The sequence below is a fragment of the Oncorhynchus keta genome, chromosome 28 (genome assembly GCF_023373465.1).
Source record: "Oncorhynchus keta strain PuntledgeMale-10-30-2019 chromosome 28, Oket_V2, whole genome shotgun sequence".
Classification (NCBI taxonomy): domain Eukaryota; kingdom Metazoa; phylum Chordata; class Actinopteri; order Salmoniformes; family Salmonidae; genus Oncorhynchus; species Oncorhynchus keta.
This window is the reverse complement of record NC_068448.1, coordinates 55,022,304-55,044,829: the sequence shown is the minus strand read 5'-3', so window position 1 is coordinate 55,044,829 and position 22,526 is coordinate 55,022,304. Positions and strand designations below refer to the sequence as shown.

The following is a 22,526-nucleotide window of genomic DNA, read 5'->3' as shown; positions in this document are numbered from 1 at the left end:
TCCTCACTGTCAACTGCGTTTATTTTCAGCAAACGCAGTTTAAATATTTGTATGAACATAACAAGATTCCACAACTGAGACATAAACTGAACAAGTTCCACATACATGTGACTAACAGTAATGGAATAATGTGTCCCTGAACAAAAGGAGGGTCAAAATCAAAAGTAACAGTCAGTATCTGGTGTGGCCACCAGCTGCATTAAGTACTGCAGTGCATCTCCTCCGCATGGACTGCACCAGATTTGCCAGTTCTTGCTGTGAGATGTTACCTCACTCTTCCACCAAGGCACCTGCAAGTTCCCGGACATTTCTGGAGGGAATGGCCCTAGCCCTCACCCTCCGATCCAACAGGTCCCAGATGTGCTCAATGGGATTGAGATCCTGGCTCTTCGCTGGCCATGGCAGAACACTGACATTCCTGTCTTGCAGGAAATCACTCACAGAACGAGCAGTTAGGCTGGTGGCATTGTCATGCTGGAGGGTCATGTCAGGATGAACCTGCAGGAAGGGTACCACATGAGGGAGGAGGATGTCTTTCCCTGTAACGCATAGCGTTGAGATTGCCTGCAATGACAACAAGCTCAGTCCGAAGAGTCTGTGACTTCCACCCCAGACCATGACGGCCCCTCCACCTCCAACCTGATCCTGCTCCAGAGTACAGGCCTCAGTGTAACGCTCATTCCTTTGATGATAAACGCGAATCCGACCATCACCCCAAGTGAGACAAAACCGCGACTCGTCAATGAAGAGCACTTTTTGCCAGTCCTGTCTGGTCCAGCGAAGGTGGGTTTGTGCCCATAAGCGACATTGTTGCCAAGCCCTCAGTCCAGCCTCTCTCAGCCTATTGCGGACAGTCTGAGCACTGATGGAGGGATTGTGCATTCCTGGTGTAACTCGGGCAGTTGTTGTTGCCATCCTGTACCTGTCCCGCAGGTGTGCTATTCGGATGCACCGATCCTGTGCAAGTGTTGTTACACGTGGTCTGACACTGCGAGGACAATCAGCTGTCCATCCTGTCTCCCTGTAGCGCCGTCTTAGGCGTCTCACAGTACTGACATTGCAATCTATTGCGCTGTCCACATCTGCATGCCTAAGGCACGTTCAAGCAGAGGAGCAAGGACCCTGGGGATCTTTATTTTGGTGTTTTTCAGTGTCAGCAGAAAGGCCTCTTTATAGCGTCCTTTGTTTTCATAATTGTGACCTTAATTGCCTACCGTCTATAAGCTGTTTTCTGTCTTAACGACCGTTCCACAGGTGCATGTGTTCATTAATTGTTTATGGTTCATTGAACAAGCATGGGAAACAGTGTTTACGCCCTTTACAATGAAGATCTGTGAAGAGATTTGGATTTTTTACGAATTATCTTTGAAAGACAGGGTCCTGAAAAGGGGACTTTTATTTTTATGCTGAGTTTATATACAAAAGAAAGAAGGGAGAAACACACTAAGCTACAAATAAACAGACACAATAAAGGGTTTTCCAGAACACACTCTCCTGTACACACACACAAGGGCAGCAGACACACCAACAGGCAGACATGCACACCCACAGAGCATAGCAGCAACCCACCTGATCAGACCTGCTACTCTGGTTCTTTCAGTTAGTGTGCCAGAAGGCTCATGACGCTCCACCCCTTCACTTCAATGTACCGCCTTAGAGCCTGTCTGTCAGAGTGAGAGAGAAGGAAAAGGAGTGTCACCCATAGAATTCAAGGATTTTACACAAAGTATACAAATGAGAGAGGGGAGTTGCTAAAAACCTGAGGAAGTACCATTCATACAAAGCTCATTCAAAAAATATCCTCAATTGCATTTCCCACCGATCACCACTAGATGGGGTTGACTGCACATAGAAGCAATACAGCGCTGTAGCAAATGGTGTATACTGTGTGTATATATAAATATATATACACACAGTTGAAGTCAATTTAAAAGGCAATGCTACCAAATACTAATTGAGTGTATGTCAACTTCTGACCCACTGGGAATGTGATGAAAGAAACAAAAGCTGAAATAAATAATTCTCTCTACTATTATTCCGACATTTCACATTCTTAAAATAAAGTGGTGATCGATCCTAACTGACAGGGAATTTTTACCCAGATTAAATGTCAGGAATTGTGAAAAACTGAGTTTAAATGTATTTGGCTAAGTTGTATGTAAACTTCCGACTTCAACTGTATATGTATATATCTCATTGGCTGTAGCCCAGCGTATACTAGACCAGAGTGAAAATGAAAAATATTCCCTACAACTCATACCTGTGCTGCCTTTCCCAGAATGAGAGAAGCTAGGCAGCTAAATATCAAGCTATGACTCCAAATCACTCAGCTTCCTATTGGTGTCTATGAAGAGAGAAGCAGCAGACATCTCCTCTCCTGCCTGGTTTGGTTTTATTTAGCCACCCTGGATATGTGACCTGTCTGTCTGGGACTAGCTAGCAGTGAGATTGAACCTTTCTCCTTAATGAGCTTTTGTAATAAATGGAAGTGTTTTTTCACCCCCACGTTGTCCATCCAGGACCTGGTTTCCCAGGATAAATCTCTCATTCCGTGCCATGCAGCTGTGCATTAATTCAATTGAATATTGTGTCAGTGCCATGGTGAGGCAACCCCCGACGCATAAGTGTATGTTGTGGGGGGGGGGGTAACAGTGGAACGCGGCAGTGCGGGGAATGTAACCTCAACTCACCCAGCAGTACTATTAAGGGTGAGAGCTCCACAAAGAGCTGCACTGTATGCATGGGAATGGACTGAACAAGGAGAAAGAGCGAGAAGAGAGGAAGGAGGAGAGAGGGGGGAGAGGAAGCAGATCGGGAGGATAGAGGGTTGAGTGGCCTAAAAGTTTCAGAGACTAAGGAGTGAGTGAATGAATATCTCTGGTCATTCGTTCGATGGCATTAACCACCCAGCTAGGTGGAAAGAAGCTAAGCCAAGATGCCCCCCTCCCCAGCCCCTTGCTTCTCTCACTCAGTCCTTTCCTGCTTTGAATGACAATAGAACCTTGACAGGGGATGAGATCACTGGTGGCCATCTCCTCTGCCCTCACCTGAAGAGGTCACACAGTCAGTAGGACAGGCCCCCAGGGAAAGTGACACACATGGTCTCTCTTGCTCTCTCTGTATGCATCTTTCTCACTCTCTCTCACTCTCTCTCTCTCAGTGTGTGTGGCTCAGTTGGTAGAGCATGGCACTTGAAATGCCAGGGTTGTGGGTTTGCTTCCTGCGGGGGACCAGTATTTAAATTTGTATTTTTAAATTTGACACACCTACTCATTCAAGGGTATTTCTTTATTTTTACTATTTTCTACATTGTAGATTAATAGTGAAGAGAGAATGCCAAGAATGGGCAAAGCTGTCAAAGCAAAGGGTGGCTACTTTGAAGAAACTCAAATATATTTTGATTTGTTCAACACTTTTTTGTTGACTACATGATTCCATATGTGTTATTTCTTAGTTTTGATGTCTTCACTATTAATGTAGAACAAATAGTAGAAATAAAGAAAATCCCTGGAATGAGTAGGTGTTTCCAAACCTTTGACCGGTACTGTAGATAATAAACTAAATGTACAGTAAACATTACTCAAAGTTCCAAAGGAATAGACACATTTCAATGTCATATTATGGATGTGTGTGTTGTAACTATGTGCAAATAGTGAAAGTACAAAAGGGAAAATAAATAAACATAAATATTGGTTGCATTTACAATGGTGTTTGTTCTTCACTAGTTGGACTTTTCCTGTGGCAACAGGTCACAAAACTTGCTGCTGTGATGGCACACTGTGGTATTTCACACAATAGATATGAGTTTATCAAAATTGGATTTGTTTTCAAATTCTTTGTGTATCTGTATAATCTGGCAAATGTATGGTCATACATTTGGCAGGAGGTTAGGAAGTGCAGCTCAGTTTCCACCTCATTTTGTATTGTGGGCAGTGTGCACATAGCCTGTCTTCTCTTGAGAGCCAGGTCTGCCTACGATGGCTTCTCTCAATAGCAAGGCTATGCTCACTGAGTCTGTACATAGTCAAAGCTTACCTCAAGTTTGGGGCAGTGACAGTGGTCAGGTATTCTGCTACTGTGTACTCTCCGTTTAGGATCAAATAGCATTCCAGTTGGCTCAGTTTTTTGGACAATTCATTCCAATGTGTCAAGTAATTATATTTTTATTTTCTCATGATATGTTTGGGTCTAATTGTGTTGCTGTCCTAGTGCTCTGTTTGTGTTTGTGAACAGAGCCCCAGGACCAGCTTGCTTAGGGGGCTCTTCTCCGGGTTAATTTCTCTGTAGGTGATGGCTTTGTTATGGAAGGTTTGGGAATCGCTTCCTTTTTGGTGGTTGTAGAATTTTCTGGATTTAAAATCATTAGCAGGTATCGGCCTAATTCTGCTCTGTATGCATTATTTGGTGTTTGTCCCATTGTGTGAATTCTTGTTTGGTGAGCAGACCCCAGACCCCACAACCATAAAAGGGCAATGGATTCTATAACTGCTTAAAGCATTATTTGCCATTTGATGTTCCTTTTGATGCCGTAGAAGGGTCTTCTTGCCTTTTCTCAGATCGTTCACAGCTTTGTGGAAGTTACCTGTGGTGCTGATGTTTAGGCTGAGGTATGTATAATTTGTTGTGTGCTCTGTGACTTCAGATTCTAGTGGGGTGAGACCGGGTGCTGCAGACTGTTCTAGTGTCCCCGCAAATTCGTTGATATATATGTGGAAGGAGGTGGGGCTCAAGTTACATCCCTATCTCACCCCACGGCCCTGTGGGAAGAAATGTGTGTGCTTTTGCCAATTTTAACAGTACATTTGTTGTTTGTGTACATTTTAATAATGTCTTAGGTTTCCCCCCAACACCACTTTCCAATTTGAATAGCAGACACTCATACCAAATTGAGGTAAAAGCTTTTTTGAAATCAACAATGCCTTTGCTTTGGTTTGTTTGTTTGTCAATTAGGGTGTGCAGGGTGAATACGTGGTCTGTCGCATGGTAATTTGGTACAAAGCCAATTTGTCATCTGCTCAGTACCTTGTTTTCACTGAGGAAATGTACGAGTCTGCTGTTAATGATAATGCAGAGGATTTTCCCAAGGATGCCATTGACACATATCCCACGGTAGTTATTGTGGTCAAATTTGTCCCTACTTTTGTGGATTGGGGTGATTAGTCCTTGGTTGCAAAAATTGGGGAAGATGCCAAAGATGAGGATGATTAAAGACATTAATATTGGAGAAGTGGTTTATCCATCTATCCGATTTTGATAGATAACAACATGAAGAGTTGTTTGTTTAGGTTTTTCCAATTTTCCGAGAAGTGGTTAGATTCTATGGATTCTTCAATTACATTAAGCAGATATCTGACATGCTGTTCCTTCTTTTTCTGTAGTGTATTTCTGTATTGTTTGAGTGATTTTAGTGAATGCGAAGGCTCAGTTTTTCTGGGTCTAGGTTTTTGGTTGGATAAGGTTCTCAATTTATTTCTTAGGTTTTTGCATTCCTCATAAAACAGTTTGTCACTGTTGTTCATTTTCTTAGGTTGTCGGCTTGAAATGTTCAGATTTGATAGGGAGGCCAAATATAGTGTTTAGGTTTTCTACTGCCAAGTTTACACCTTCACTATTACAGTGGAACGTTTTGTCCAGGAAATTGTCTAAAAGGGATTGAATATGTGGTTGCCCAATTGTCTTTTGGTAGGTTTCTACAGTACTTTCCTTCCATCCATCGCATTTTTTTAATATTACTCAGTTCCTTTGGCTTTGATGCCTCACGATGGAGTATTGCTCTGTTCAAGTAGACTGATTTTGCTGTGATCTGATAGGGCTGTCAGTGGGCTGACTGTGGACGCTCTGAGAGACTCTGGTTTGAGGTCAGTTATAAAGTAGTCTACAGTACTACTGCCAAGGGATGAGCTGTAGGTGTACCTACCATAGGAGTCTCAATTTTTTAATCCGTATTTTTAAAATATATATTTGCCACTTCTCAACAACAACAAAAAATCTTGATCAACCAAACAATCGACCAGTCGACTAAATAGGGGTCAGCCAAATTGCAACACAGTGCAACTCTCAGTACCTTCCGTCTCCGTAGTGTGAATTTACCTTCAGCTACCAGTAGTTGTGGCTTACCTAAACAATGCCCCCAACTGAGTAGAGAAGGATGGGTTAACTTTAAAGCACACCTGATGGCAATAAACAACTTCTCTGATAGAAAACGTTCTATGTGGCATCAATATTAGGCAGACACATTTATTGTAGTGTCAAATTTTACTACAATTTTGGTAATAAAGTCAATCTTGTCCAAAACTGAGTTTTGTAATTGACTTCGTCATGACTTGGGCTAATCGAGGGTTGGGTTTTGATTTCGACAATGCTCACTAACACAGGACTCACAGCTGCAGTGATTGTGCTCCATCCAATCTGACTTTGTTTACATAAGACAACACGTTGCATGTTTTTTTACTTGAAAAACACTGCACCTTAGCTAGATGTAAAATGTTTGATTCATTCTGACTATTTTGAGGAAGTGATATTGGCTTTGCACCTATGGTGTCTTATGGGAGACAAACATCAGTAACTGTCACCCAAGAATGAAATCTTGTTTTTCTTCATGAGCAACAGAGAAACACAAGCGGAATCGGTGCAGAACAATGTCCTCAGTCAGACAAGTCAATCAACTAGTCAGCCAGTGTTTGCTAGGTCAAGTCAAGGGAGCTGCAGTCAGTAAAATCAGTCTCTGTGGGAGGGAGGAGGGAGAGTTAGACCATTAGAATATGCATAATTGAAAAGGCTGTTTGAAGGACAGCTTTCAGAGCATACTGCTACATTTTATAATCTTATTTTTACACTGAACAAAAAATAAACAACATCTAAAGTGTAGGTTTCATCAGGAGAAATAAATAAAAATCCCTCAAGTTCTCCAAAAAGTTTATTTTTCTCAAATGTTGTGCACAAATTTGTTTACATCCCTGTTAATAAGCATTTCTCAATTGCCAATCAAAAAGCTGATTAAACAGCATGATCATTACTCAGGTGCACCTTGTGACTGGGGACAATACAAGGCGACTTTAAATGTGCCGTTTTGTCACACAACACAATTCCACAGATGTCTCAAGTGTTGAGGGAGCATGAAATTGGCATGCTGACTGCAGGAATGCCCACCAGAGCTGTTGCCAGAAAATGTCATGTTAATTTCTCTACCATAAGTTGCCTCCAACATCATTATAGAGAATGGGGGGGCTGAGGAGTATTTCTGTCTGTGGGGATTAACTAATTCTGATTAGCTGGGCCTGGCTCCCCAGTGGGTCAGTGGGTGGGCCTATGCCCTCCAAGGTCCACCCATGGCTGCACCCCTGCCTAGTCATGTGAAATCCATAGAAGAGGGCCTAATGAATTCATTTCAGTTCACCGATTTCCTCATATGAACAGTCGTTCAGTAAAACCTTTGAAATACCTGCATGTTGTGTTTATATTTTTGTTCGTTATATTTTAAAATTGACCAAAGATTACACAATACAACAGCAGCAGTGTTGTACTGTGTGCATGATCACATGTCCTATTATTATTTCATTAACCTCATTGTAATTGCACTGTTTTCACTGAAATTATGTACCATTCTACTGCTTTGGCAATATCTACAAAGTAAAGTGTAAAGTTTACTTTGTAAAGTGGCTGTTCCACTGGATGTCATAAGGTGAATGCACCAATTTGTAAGTCGCTCTGGATAAGAGCGTCTGCTAAATGACTTAAATGTAAATGTAAATGAAATCTACAAATTGTATTTCATGCCAAAAAAGCAAACTTAATTTTAGAGAGAGGAGGGAGAGAGAAGAGAAGGGAGAGCGATAGAGAGGAGAGAGGATAAAGAAGGGAGGGAGAGAGAGAGAGAGAGAGAGAGAGAGAGAGAGAGAGAGAGAGAGAGAGAGAAGAGAAGAGAAGAGAAGGGAGAGCGATAGAGAGGAGAGGATACAGAGAAGGGAGGAAGAGAGAGAGAAGAGAAGGGAGAGTGATAGAGAGGAGAGAGGATACAGAGAAGGGAGGGAGAGAGAGAGAAGAGAAGAGAAGGGAGAGCGATAGAGAGGAGAGAGGATAAAGAGAAGGGAGGAAGAGAGAGAGAAGAGAAGGGAGAGCGATAGAGAGGAGAGAGGATACAGAGAAGGGAGGGAGAGAGAGAGAAGAGAAGGGAGAGCGATGGAGAGGAGAGAGGATACAGAGAAGGGAGGAAGAGAGAGAGAAGAGAAGGGAGAGCGATAGAGAGGAGAGAGGATAAAGAAGGGAGGGAGAGAGAGAGAGAGAGAGAGAGAGAAGAGAAGGGAGAGCGATAGAGAGGAGAGGATACAGAGAAGGGAGGGAGAGAGAGAGAAGAGAAGGGAGAGCGATAGAGAGGAGAGAGGATACAGAGAAGGGAGGGAGAGAGAGAGAGAAGAGAAGGGAGAGAGAGAGAGAGGAGAGAGGATACAGAGAAGTGTGGGAGAGAGAGAGAAGAGAAGGGAGAGCGATGGAGAGGAGAGAGGATACAGAGAAGGGAGGGAGAGAGAGAGAGAGAAGAGAAGGGAGAGCGATAGAGAGGAGAGAGGATACAGAGAAGGGAGGGAGAGAGAGAGAGAGAAGAGAAGGGAGAGCGATAGAGAGGAGAGAGGATACAGAGAAGGGAGGGAGAGAGAGAGAAGAGAAGGGAGAGCGATGGAGAGGAGAGAGGATACAGAGAAGGGAGGGAGAGAGAGTGAAGAGAAGGGAGAGCGATAGAGAGGAGAGAGGATACAGAGAAGGGAGGGAGAGAGAGAGAGAGAAGAGAAGGGAGAGCGATAGAGAGGAGAGAGGATACAGAGAAGGGAGGGAGAGAGAGAGAGAGAGAGAGAGACAGGGATGGATTATACGATGGATTGATTGTATTACAAAACCCTCCAAAGCGGTGTTGGGGGTAAAGTATACGACATAAAATATATTTACACATGTAGTTTAAACTGAACAATAAAATACCCACGTTTTTTTTGCAGAAGGGCAAGGGCTGAGACAAGGGTGTAGTTTAAGTCCAACCCTGTTTAACATCTACATCAACAAACCAGCAGTGTTGTTGGACTGATCTGCAGCCCCTGGACTCACCCTAAAAGATGAGGTCAGACTCCTGCTCTACACAGATGACCTTGTCCTACTGTCACCAACAGAGCTAGGTCTACACTAAAGGAACCAAAACAGACAAGTTCCTTACTTTTTCCCCTTCCACTTTCCTCCTCCATTTGTGTGATAATGCTGCAATTAGTTGGTTGTAATGTTGGGTAGAGCAGACATTTCCATGTTTTTGTTTGCTGCATGTGTGACAACTCCACCAGTCATATTTATGAGATCATTTACGAAGATAATACTTTTTTGAATCAATTATTATATTTGATTAAACACAATATTTGTTGTATTATTTCTTCTGTCTTTTCAGTTGGATGAAATTGAAATTGCAACCAACTTTATATGGCTTGTTTTAAAAATGGCGATATTTGCGAGATGATTTCCTTTTCAAATGACTGAAATTGAGAGGTGTAATCTGAATGAAGGGGAAAAGGCCTCTCTCGAACAAAGGGTGAGATATTCTTACTAATTTGCTAGAGAACCCGATTAGATTTAAGAACAACTTTTGTATGACTGATGCCTTTCGTGAGAGGTTTAATGCTTTAATATTTAATCATTTCCGCCCTCCGAATTCATATTCATTATATAAATAGGCCTGCTTAATTTTGTCTGGCTTTCTGTTCCAAATCAAATAGAATATTTGTTGCTCGTATAATTTTTAAAAAGCAAGTTACTGGGTGTAGGTATCTTCCTTTCCACAGTAGCAAGATCTTATCTATTTGTTATCACTTTCTATAAACATTTATTGTAATGAGATCATTTCTTTCTTTTGGGATATAAATACAGAGTATGTCCACTTCACAGTCAGACCATTTTATTGGTAAACTCCACAGTAATGTAAAAGCTGTATTTTTTTGTGATCCAATACATTATAAAGTACATTTATCATCATTTGGTTGTAATCCAGAGGATAGAAAAAGTATCTAAGATCCACTATGAGGCTGTGGATCCAACTTGTGGATTTAAAAGAAATTAATCAGTGTACAATGACACCTTTGTTTTTAAGTCCTGGATTTCTAGGCCCTTGATACTATTGTTGGATCTGATTTTAATAGCTAATATTTCGTTGGCCATAACAAATAGATATGCCGATAGCGGAAAACTATATTTTACTCCTCTTGACAGTGTATAACTTTGAGAAGAAGCCATTTCTTACCATTTTACACCTAGGGTTACTATCCATGATTTTAACCCAATTTATGAGAGATTCTCCAAAATGTAAATGTTGCAGGCATTTATACAAACTCCAGTCATACTTTATCAAAAGCCTTTTCAAAGTCAGCTATGAATAGCAGGCCTGGTTTCATAGATTTTTCATAGTGTTCTATTGTTTCCAGTACTTGAGTTATATTATGATCTCCAATGTCGTCCATGTAAAAAACCTGTCTGATTAGAATGAATAATGTCCGACAATAACTTTTTAATTTTACGAGCTTTTACATTTTGCTAGAATTTTTGCATCACTTCACTGAAGTGGAGGGGCCTCTTTTTTTTAATGAACTGGAACTTTAGATTTCCCACTGGTTCAGTAATAATGAACTCAGACCTTCTTGTTGAGTGTATGATAATCTACCATTTACATAGGAGTGGTTAAAACAGGCTAATAACAGTCCTCTGAGTACAGTTGAAGTCGGAAGTTTACATACAATTAGGTTGGAGTCAATTAAAATCGTATTTCAACCACTCCACAAATTTCTTGTTAACAAACTATAGTTTTGACAAGTCGGTTAGGACATCTACTTTGTGCAGGACACAAGTAATTTTTTCAACAATTGTTTACAGACAGATTATTTCACTCATAATTTACTGTATCACAATTCCAGTAGGTCAGAAGTTTACATACACTAAATTGACTGTGCCTTTAAACAGCTTGGAAAATTTCAGAAAATTATGTCATGGCTTTAGAAGCTTCTGATAGGCTAATTGACATCATTTTGAGTCAATTGGAGGTGTGCCTGTAATGTATTTCAAGGCCTACCTTCAAACCCAGTGCCCATTTGCTTGACATCATGGGAACATCAAAAGACCACAGAAAACAAATTGAAGACCTCTACAAGTCTGGTTCATCCTTGGGTGAAATTTCCAACTGAAGGTACCACATTCATCTGTACAAACAATAGTACGCAAGTATAAACACCATGGGACCACGCAGCCGTCATACCGCTCAGGAAGGAGACACGTTCTGTCTCCTAGAGATGAACGTAGTTTGGTTCGAAAAGGGCAAATCAGTCCCAGAACAACAGCAAAGGACCTTGTGAAGATGCTGGAAGAATCAGGTACAAAAGTATCTATATCCACAGTAAAACGAGTCCTATATCGGCATAACCTGAAAGGCCGCTCAGCAAGGAAGAAGCCACTGCTCAAAAACTGCCATAAAAAAGGCAGACTATGGTTTGCAATTGCACATGGGGACAAAGATTGTACTTTTTGGAGAAATGTCCTCTGGTCTGATGAAACAAAAATAAAACTGTTTGGCCATAATGACCATCGTTATGTTTGGAGGAAAAAGAGGGAGGCTTGCAAGCCGAAGAACCGTGAAGCACGGGGGATGGCATCATCATGTTGTGGGGGTGCTTTGCTGCAGGAGGGACTGGAGCACTTCAAAATAGATGGCATTCGGAGGGAGGAGAATTACGTGGATATATTGAAACATCTCAAGACATCAGTCAGAAAGTTAAAGCTTGATCACAAATGGGTCTTCCAAATGGACAATGACCCCAAGCATACTTCCAAAGTTGGGTAAAATGGCTTAAGGACAACAGGGTCAAGGTATTGGAGTGGCCATCACAAAGCCCTGATCTCAATCCTATAGAAAATGTGTGGGCAGAACTGAAAAAGCATGTGCGAGCAAGGAGGCCTACAAACCTGACTCAGTTACACCAGCTCTGTCAGGAGGAATGGGCCAAAATTCACCCAACTTATTGTGGGAAGCTTGTGGAAGGCTACCCAAAACCTTTGACCCAAGTTAAACAATTTAAAAGGCAAAGCTACAAAACACTAATTGAGTGTATGTAAACTTTTGACCCACTGGGAATGTGATGAAAGAAATAAAATATTAAATAAATAACTCTACTATTATTCTGACATTTCACATTCTTAAAATAAAGTAGTGATCCTAACTGACCTAAGCCAGTGAATTTTTACTAGGATTAAATGTCAGGAATTGTGAAAAACTGAGTTTAAATGTACTTGGCTAAGGTGTATGTAATCTTCCAACTTCAACTGTATATAAAAACATGTTTGTATACCTCAACTGGTTTTCCCAGAATTAAAGGCTTTAATTGCATCAAGAAGAACCTCCTCTGAAATTTCACCTTCACATGAGTCTTTATGTATAGAAGTTAATTGTACATTATAAATAGAAAAAAGCCATACAATTAGCTTCGGTTAGAGGGAAGCAAAGTGAATCATGGGTGACAGTAAATTACTTTTGGTAGTTTATATTTCCTTTGTTTGTATGTACTCCTTTGGCCCTGATTTTGTTTAGAGATGAGTACTGAATTACATGGCCACTAAAAGGCACATTTAAAAGTGTCCCAAACAATAAGCAAATTTCCTGTACCTATGTTATGTCGGAAAAATTGTTTAAAATTCCTCTGTCCTAGTCCTGATTAAATGTCCATTATCCTCACACACGTAGAAATGCAGTAAGAGTAATGTATATGCCAATTATCTGATGGTCCGACCACATTCTACCCCCTATCAGCACTTTTTCAACTTTTGTTGCCAATGAGAATGATATAAGAAAAAAAGTCAAGACGAAGAGCTTGATTGAGCCTCCGCCATGTGTATCCCCCATCCTCCCGGATCCCATGGCCTCACCGGGGTGGCCTGCCAGTCATTGGGATGACAACCCTACTTGGGATTGTGAGGGGCATTAGCGGGTGGAATAGTGGAGAACATTTGGAGGGTTACAAGGGAGAGAGTGAGCGTGCGAGCGAGCAAGGGAGAGAGTGAGCGTGCAAGGGCGAGAGTGAGCGCGCGAGCGAGCAAGGGAGAGAGTGAGCGAGGGAGGGAGAGAGTGAGCGAGGGAGGGAGAGAGTGAGCGAGGGAGAGAGTGAGCGAGGGAGAGAGTGAGCGAGGGAGAGCGTGAGCGAGCGAGAGAGCGAGCGAGAGTGAGCGAGCGAGCGAGGGAGAGAGTGAGCAAGCGAGCGAGAGTGAGCGAGCGAGCGAGCAAGGGAGAGAGCGAGCAAGGGAGAGAGTGAGCGAGCGAGGGAGAGAGAGAGCGAGCGAGCGAGCGAGAGAGAGAGCGAGCGAGGGAGAGAGAGAGCGAGCGAGGGAGAGAGAGAGCGAGAGCGAGCGAGAGAGAGAGCGAGCGAGGGAGAGAGAGAGCGAGCGAGGGAGAGAGTGAGCGAGCGAGCAAGGGAGAGAGTGAGTGAGCGAGAGAGTGAGCGAGCGAGGGAGAGAGCGAGAGAGCGAGCAAGGGAGAGGGTGAGCGAGAGAGCGAGCAAGGGCGAGAGAATGAGCAAGCGCGCGAGCAAGGGCGAGAGAATGAGCGAGCGCGCGAGCAAGGGAGAGAGAATGAGCGCACGAGCAAGGGAGAGAGAATGAGCGCACGAGCAAGGGAGAGAGAATGAGCGCACGAGCAAGGGAGAGAGAATGTGCGCACGAGCAAGGGAGAGAGAATGAGCGCGCGAGCAAGGGAGAGAGAATGAGCGCGCGAGCAAGGGAGAGAGAATGAGCGCGCGAGCAAGGGAGAGAGAATGAGCGCGCGAGCAAGGGAGAGAGAATGAGCGCGCGAGCAAGGGAGAGAGAATGAGCGCGCGAGCAAGGGAGAGAGAATGAGCGCGCGAGCAAGGGAGAGAGTGAGCGAGCAAGGGAGAGAGTGAGCGAGCAAGGGAGAGCGTGAGCACGAGAGTGAGAGTGAGCGAGAAAGAAAGCTAGAGCGAGCGAGCGAGAGCAAGAACGAGGGAGAGAGAGAACAAGGGAGCGAGAACGAGGGGAACGTGAGAGGGGGGAGCGAAGGAGGGAGAGCTAGCGAGGGAGAGAGAAGTACTACTATCTAGCCCATCACAACAGACCATGATGATCATGTGTCCACTGGCATGTGATAAAAGTTGCATAAACATTGGGTGACTCTTAGGCCCAGTCAGCCCCACCCTCTCCACCCTGTAAGCTAACCAGGAACAGACACTTCCTCTGGGAAAGGGGAGCCCCACCGAAGAGGGTAACTGAGCCAAGACAGTTACCCCCCTCGGAAACCATCAGTAACAACGGCCCAAAAGGGGATGGAGAGGGTAAGGATCAGCTTGGGCCACCAGGTCTGGTTGCACACAAAGACACACATGACCACCCGAAGAAGATACACATCTGTGGTGGACCCATTAGTGTAGCAGCTGGTGAGGAAGGGATCAAGACAGTTCACTCATTTGACCAAGACCATATTAGTTTTGGTAAGATCATCAGCCAGTAGTAAACCTGCCAGACAGGCCAGCCAGTAGTAAACCTACCAGCCAGTAGTATACCTGCCAGCGAGGACAGCCAGAAGTATACCTGCCAGTCAGGCCAGCCAGTAGTATACCTGCCAGCCAGAAGTATACCTGCCAGCGAGCACAGCCAGTAGTATACCTGCCAGCGAGGACAGTCGGTAGTATACCTGCCAGCGAGGACAGCCAGTAGTATACCTGCCAGCGAGGACAGCCAGAAGTATACCTGCCAGCGAGGACAGCCAGAAGTATACCTGCCAGCCAGTTGTATACCTGCCAGCCGGTAGTATACCTGCCAGCCAGTAGTATACCTGCCAGCCAGTAGTATACCTGCCAGCGAGGACAGCCAGGAGTATACCTGCCAGTCAGGCCAGCCAGTAGTATACCTGCCAAACAGTAGTATACCTGCCAGCAAGGACAGCCAGAAGTATACCTGCCAGTCAGGCCAGCCAGTTGTATACCTGCCAGCCAGTAGTATACCTGCCAGCCAGAAGTATACCTGCCAGCAACAACAGCCAGTAGTATACCTGCCAGCCAGAAGTATACCTGCCAGCCAGAAGTATACCTGCCAGCAACGACAGCCAGAAGTATACATACCAGCAAGGCCAGCCAGAAGTATACCTGCCAGCAAGGACAGCCAGTTGTATACCTGCCAGCCAGTAGTATACCTAACAGCCAGGCCAGCCAGTAGTATACCTGCCAGCAAGGACAGCCAGAAATACACCTGCCAGTGAGGACAGGCAGTAGTATACCTGCCAGCCAGGAGTATACCTGCCAGCCAGAATTATACCTGCCAGCAAGGACAGCCAGAAGTATACCTGCCAGTGAGGACAGGCAGTAGTATACCTGCCAGCCAGAACAGACAGAAGTATACCTGCCAGTGAGGGCAGCCAGAAGTACACCTGCCAGCGAGGGCAGCCAGAAGTACACCTGCCAGCCAGAAGTATACCTGCCAGCGAGGGCAGCCAGAAGTACACCTGCCAGCGAGGGCAGCCAGAAGTACACCTGCCAGCCAGGGCAGCCAGAAGTACACCTGCCAGCCAGGGCAGCCAGAAGTATACCTGCCAGCCAGGGCAGCCAGAAGTATACCTGCCTGCGAGGGCAGCAAGAAGTATACCTACCAGCCAGGGCAGCTAGAAGTATACCTGGCAGCCAGAAGTATACCTGCCAGCCAGAAGTATACCTGCTAGCCAGGGCAGCCAGAAGTATACCTGCCAGCCATGCAGGTGTTCAAACAGCTCAGACAAAGAGAGACAACTATTACCTGTCTGTGACCACGCATGTTACAAATTTTAGGACCATTCTCAAAGAACAATCAGTAGTTTTATTTTGGTTTTAAAGTAGACAGGATTAAAAGGCCGCCCCCTCTTGGGTCACTTATTGTTCCACCAAATACCAGGCTACTTGTAGCTTCAACTAATCCAGCCGTTAAGCTTCTTAGCAATGACAAACAGATAGATAGGCCTAGTTGTTTGATAAGCTGGGTGAAAGTGGCCCATACAAACATTTTGGCAGTTACTGGAGTCTGTCTGCCAGTCAAATAAAGTCTACTCAGAGAAATAAAACTGTCAATATGTTATGGCACTTCTTCAGTCAATCGCTCTCTCTGTTGCTCAATGTTTTTCTAACAGGTGGCTCAGATGGAAACTCAGGTAATTTCCAGCAGACTTCACCCGGATCATATGACGTAAGCCAGCCAAGTCAGAAAGCTATTTGGAGGAAAGCTAGGCAGTAGGCCCAGTTCTTTACCATGGATGGATGACCTTTAATGGTTTTCAATGAGGATAAGACAGAACCATCCTACACAGTGACAGTGTTCAGATAATTGATTACCTTCAATGGGAAAAGGAATCCCTACCTTTTGAGCCCAACCGCACACAAAGGTTTAATACAGAACACATGATGAATCATGACCCATAGGGGACAGTTTGAGATCTCTGTATTGGGAAGCTTGAACTACAATTTCCCTTTCTGAAGAGACATAACAACAACATAACTCCAACTGATCCAGATAAGAAGAGAGACTGAGACCTTCCTCCAACTCCAGAGAAACTTAAAATAACTATGACTTCCCTTTTCTCAATGACCATAACAACCATAGCAACAAACTGTCACCCATGCATGCCACATCCTGGTTATTTACCAATCCAACATATGGAAAGGGAATACACTATATATACAAAAGTATGTTGACTCCCTCTTCAAATTAGTGGATTAGGCCATTTCAGCCACACCCATTGCTAACAGGTGTGCAAAATTGAGCACACCGACATGCAATCTCCATAGACAAACATTGGCAGTAGAATGGCCTTACTGAAGAGCTTGGTGACTTTCAACATGGCACAGTCATAGGATGCCACTTTTCCCACATGTCAGTTCGTCAACTTTCTGCCCTGCTAGAGCTGCCCAGTCATCTGTAAGTGCTGTTATTGTGAAGTGGAAACATCTAGGAGTAACAATGGCTCAGCGCGAAGTGGTAGGCCACACAAGCTCACAGAACGGGACCGCCGCGGGAAGGGAAATCTTAATCCAGTGAAGGGAAATCTTACAGCTACAGCATACAATGACATTCTAGATGATTCTGTGCTTCCAACTCTGTGGCAAAAGTTTGGGGAAGGCCCTTTCCTGTTTCAGCATGACAACTTCCCGTGCACAAAGCGAGGTCTAAACAGAAATGGTTTGGTCGAGATCGGTGTGGAAGAACTTGACTGGCTGCACAGACCCTGACCTCAACCCCATCGAAAACCTTTGGGATGAATTGGAATGCCGACTGCGGGCCAGGCCTAATCGCACATCATCAGTGCCCGACCTCTCTAATGCTTGTGTGGCTGAATAGAAGCAAGTCTCCGCAGCAATGTTCCAACATCTAATGGAAACCCATCCCACAAGAGTGGAGGCTGTTATAGCAGCAAAGGGGGGACCAACTCCATATTAATGCCCATCATTTTGGAATGAGATGTTAGATGAGCAGGTGTCCAAATACTTTTGGTCATGTAGTTTTCCTAGTCAGTTGCACAACTGAATACATTCAACTGATATGAATATGAGTCTATGAGAGCATAGCCCCACCTCTTTTCCAGACAGAGTTTAAATCTTCTCTTTCCTCGAGGACCATAGCAACATAAAGTACCATAACACCCATGGATTACATGAACAAATCATATTCTGGAAGTCAAATGGGACCAAAGCCCCCGGTCAGTCACTGCTATATCCTGGATCTAAATTAGCCAGAGGACGGCTCGAAAGCCACAAACTGTTATTTATGCTACCAGGAAGTTTCCAAGCCATTGAGCATCCTCAATACTCTGACGCACAGCTCCAAAAGGGAGAACCACGTTTCTCAGAAACTATGGTAAACACCAATGGAGGACATAAAACTATTCAAAGAGAATTGTTTGAGATTAAATGAATAGGGGGGAAAAGTAAGGAAGGGTGAAAAACTGTTTAACATCATGATGACTTCAGGATGACCATGGGAATGTGCGTTTCTGTTTGTGTCCCAAATGGCACCCTATTCCCTATAAAGTACACTACTTTTGACCAGAGCTCTTTGGGTCCTGGTCAAAGGTAGTGCACTATATGGAAAATGGGGAGCCATTTGGATGCAGCCATTCTGTCCTTGGCCAATGATCTGAACAATTCCCTTTGCTGTCCAATATTACTTTATTACTGTCACAGTTTCCATTTTTATCAATGCCTGACTGCAAAGAGCAAGGAGTCAAGGTTTGCAATTTCTCACCGAATGTGTCCGTTTCCTAGCACACCGTAAACGATAGGCTAGCATGCACACATGGACTTTTCCCTGAACTTTAATAACACACTCAAAAGGAGGCCCAGAATCTGATATGCAAAAGACTGAACCACTCCCAAGTAGCCTAATCCCCCACCTCAAAGTTCAATATTAGCCTACTGCCAGGAACAGCAAACATACCAGCAAACTAACAAACAAGTAGACCAGTACTACAGTACACTCCCAAAGATTCATTAACCCCAATGAAGATCATGCACAAATATACCAAAAATCCTAGCCAGCCACTGAACCAGCCCCTTTCCACCCAACGACTCCGTCCCAAATGGCACCAAATTCTCTCTATAGTGCACTACTTTTGACCAGGACAAATAAGTCTCTACTCAAAGGTAGTCTCAGTGTGTTACCTCCCCCCAGCCTAGCCTCAAGGTCAAGCTGTAAGGCCAGGGTATTTCTTCTGGTGTTCCTCATAACAATACTAAACTTTCCCTTGGCTTTCCAGTGCTTTTTCATTCAATTTCTAACTTTGCTAAAGGGGACAATGAGCCCTCTAAAAGCGCCCTGCCATAATAATGCTTCCCTATACGTAATAAGGCCCCAGTTAGCACCCTCCAATTATAGGCTCTGGTCCTGCTCTTGCTGAAGGGCTGGAGAGAAAGAGATGCGACATTAACACTTTGTGCAATGAGGCCGTCGGCTGTTTTTAGAGCCTGAGTTTTAGCGTCGGGTTGCACTGAGGGGCAGAGCACAGCCAAACGGAGCTAAGCACAGTGATCGTAGTGAGAATCCCTGGTTCTGACTCAGCAGGTGAAACCCTAGAGGGCTGAGGGAGGTGGGAGAAGGTTAAACCTGTCAGAGATTAAGCGTAAAAAAAATGACAAACTGAATTACTTTCATGGAGGACTGGCTTGAATTGTGAGGATGACCACACAATGTATTTTCATCGGGTGCAAAATCTATTGGTTATCTACTCAAAGTTGCAAAGGAAATGCTGTGATCTATGTAATATACGCAAGTGTCCAGCAAAATGGATAAGACTGGCGGTATAGCAGAAACAGTGACATTAGTGGTCAAAACATGGTACTTCCATACTACTTCATGGTAAATAATGCAAGTGATTAGAATTAATAATTTCTATGAACCAGGGGGGGGGGGACAATACCAGATTCACAGGGAATACATAACATAGTATGGAGAAGCAATATTCCAAGCCGCAGCTTCATACTACTGATCCTGTATACAGCTTGTTGGGGTTGGATTGGCATGGGGTCCATGTGTGGTTTAAGACAATTTTGAGGGGATTCTTCATGACTTACTCATTGGTAGGAAGAAGTTTACTCCAAATTGGATGTTGGGTACAATATTCATTGAAAATTATCTGAATCCTATTGATTAAAATGGCCAATTTGGGTGCAATCAATTAGCTTAATTTCTCTGAGATTAAACACAATTTCAACAAGGTAACATTTCAGGAATGCCAATTGTACTTATTTCTAATAAACGATTTCTGAACAATCTGAGATGGGTGTCATGGCTTGCTTAAATAACATGGAACAACTCAATTGAGAAAGAAAAAGCTGAGGATAATGTGGTGGTAGTTGAAATTCCAAGTGTCTATGCAAGATCAGACAAGAAACCACATTGCATCACATTAACTGTGTGTGATAACAGGTACGTAGGCTTCTGTGGAATTTTCAATAAAATGACCTGCAGGCAGAGCAGCATTTTCTTGTTGCTTTGGAGCAATTCCACGGTAACGTTATTAGGCTATGACTCTGATTTTTCACATTAAAATGTAGGCCAGCAGTACCAGCCAAAAGTTTGGACACCTACTCATTCAAGGGTTTTTCATAAGTTTTACAATTTTCTACATCAGGCCTTTGTATTGGTGTCCTTTAGTAGTGGTTTCTTTGCAGTAATTCGACCATGAAGGCCTGATTCATACAGTCTCCTCAAAACAGTTGATGTTGAGATGTGTCTCTTACAGTGAAGCATTTATTTGGGCTACATTTTCTGAGGCTGGTAACTAATGGACGTATCCTCTGCAGCATAGGTAACTCTGGGTCTTCCTTTCCTGTTGCGGTCCTCATTAGTCAGTTTCATCATCGCCCTTGATGTTTTTTGTGACTGCACATGAAGAAACCTTCAACGTTGCTGATATTTTCCGCATTGACTGACCTTCATGTCTTAAAATAATGACGGAATGTCGTTTCTCTTTGCTTATTTGAGCTGTTCTTGCCATAATATGGACTTGGTCTTTTACCAAATAGGGCTATGATCTGTATACCACCCCTACCTTGTCACAACACAACTGATTGGCTCAAACGCATTAAGAAGGAAAGAAATTCCACAAATGAACTTTTAACAATGCACACCTGTAGATTGAAATTAATTCCAGGTGACTACCTCACGAAGATGGTTGAGAGAATGCCAAGAGTGTGCAAAGTTGTCATCAAGGCAAAAGGGTGGCTACTTTGAAGAATCTCAAATATAAAATATATTTTCATTTGTATAAAACTTATTTTGGTTTCTACATGATTCCATGTGTCATTCCATAGCGTTGATGTATTAACTATTATTCTACAATGTAGAAAATAGTAAAAAGAAAAGAAAAACCCTGGAATGAGTAGTTGTGTCCAAACTTTTGACTGGTACTGCTTGTCAAACAAAAAAACTGACTTCAAAGTTAACAAAACCATACAACTCTACACACGAGGACTACTTTTTACAAAGAACATTTCACAAAAACACATTTACTTTTAGAACTGTGCAGATGCAAAGTTTAGTACCAGAATAATAGTTGTCTGCTCTGAATTAAGATTCAAAGATGCCTGAGGAAAGAATGGAGTGTCAGCTATGACATGGCACCATGAGTTTGTATACATCTATGCTGGTTATTGAACAACAGGAAATTAAGTGGATTTACAACCGGTAACGGAATTACATCATGGGTCCCTGATCTGTATTATACAGAAATGCATAATCACGAATATGAATAGCATTCTTTTCATGGTGTTGTATCCAGAATAGAGGTCGACCAATTAATCGGAATGGCCGATTAATTAGGGACGATTTCAAGTTTTCGTAACAATCGGAAATCTGTATTTTTGGGCGCCGATTTTGCAGGTTTTTTTTTTTCTTTTTTTTTTTTACACCTTTATTTAATCTTTATTTAACTAGGCAAGTCAGTTAAGAACATTAAGAACATTCTTATTTTCAATGACGGCCTAGGAGCGAGGCAGAACGACAGATTTTTACCTTGTCAGCTCGGGGATCCAATCTTACAACCTTACAGTTAACTAGTCCAACGCTCTAACCATCTGCCTCACGAGGAGACTGCCTGTTACACGAATGCAGTAGAAGTCAAGGTAAATTTCTAGCTAACATTAAACGTATCTTATAAAAAAACAATCAATCAACGACTGTCGTTGATCCAATGTGTACTTAACCATAAACATCAATGCCTTTCTTAAAATCAATACACAAGTATATATTTTTAAACCTGCATATTTAGCTAAAAGTAATCCAGGTTAGATGACACAATTTCACTTGGTTAATATTGCAACTTCTCTTGCGTTTATTGCACACAGAATCAGGGTATATGCAACAGTTTGGGCCGCCTGGCTCTTTGCTAACTAATTTGACCGAATTTTACGTAATTATGACATAACATTGAAGGTTGTGCAATGTAACAGTAATATTTAGACTCATGGATACCACCCGTTAGATAAAAATGCGTAACGGAATAAACGTTTTGTTTTCGAGGTGATAGGTCAAATCCAGAAACTAAGGCTCGTATTTCTGTGTGTTTTTTATAGTTAAGTCCATGATTTGATATTTAATAGAGCAGTCTGACTGAGGGGTGGTAGCAGCAGCAGGCTCGTAATAGTCAAAGGTATATGGTTTAGAGAGAAAAAGTAAAACGCTTTATAATTCCTGTAATAACTTGCGGCTGAACTTGAAAGGGTTTCCTTCGTTATTTTACCGTTCATGTGTTCCATAGAGAATGTCTTGATCTACTTCAAATAAGGTATGCGTTTCGTGCAGGCTTAAACCGCCTCTGCGTTTTGATACCCGTGTAAATCTCACTAGGATAACGTTTGTCAAAATATTTTCATAAATCCACTCTACAAAAAAATTGATCTTCGCTTATATTTAGCCAATATTGATCAGAGTTACCTTGTCCTATGGATATCTACACAGTTATAAAATTGGCAAGGTGGTGTAAGCCTACACGAAACACA

General features: G+C 43.1%; 1 protein-coding gene across 1 annotated transcript in view; it reads right to left on the bottom strand.

The window, feature by feature from the left end:
* The window catches only part of LOC118373687 (MAGUK p55 subfamily member 7-like), a 295,718-nt gene that overhangs the window by 226,131 nt on the left and 47,061 nt on the right, over positions 1–22,526 (bottom strand). The window contains exon 2 of the mRNA XM_052483289.1: positions 1,570–1,664. The gene's annotated coding sequence lies outside the window, so the exon portion shown is untranslated. The remainder of the gene's footprint in view (positions 1–1,569; positions 1,665–22,526) is intronic.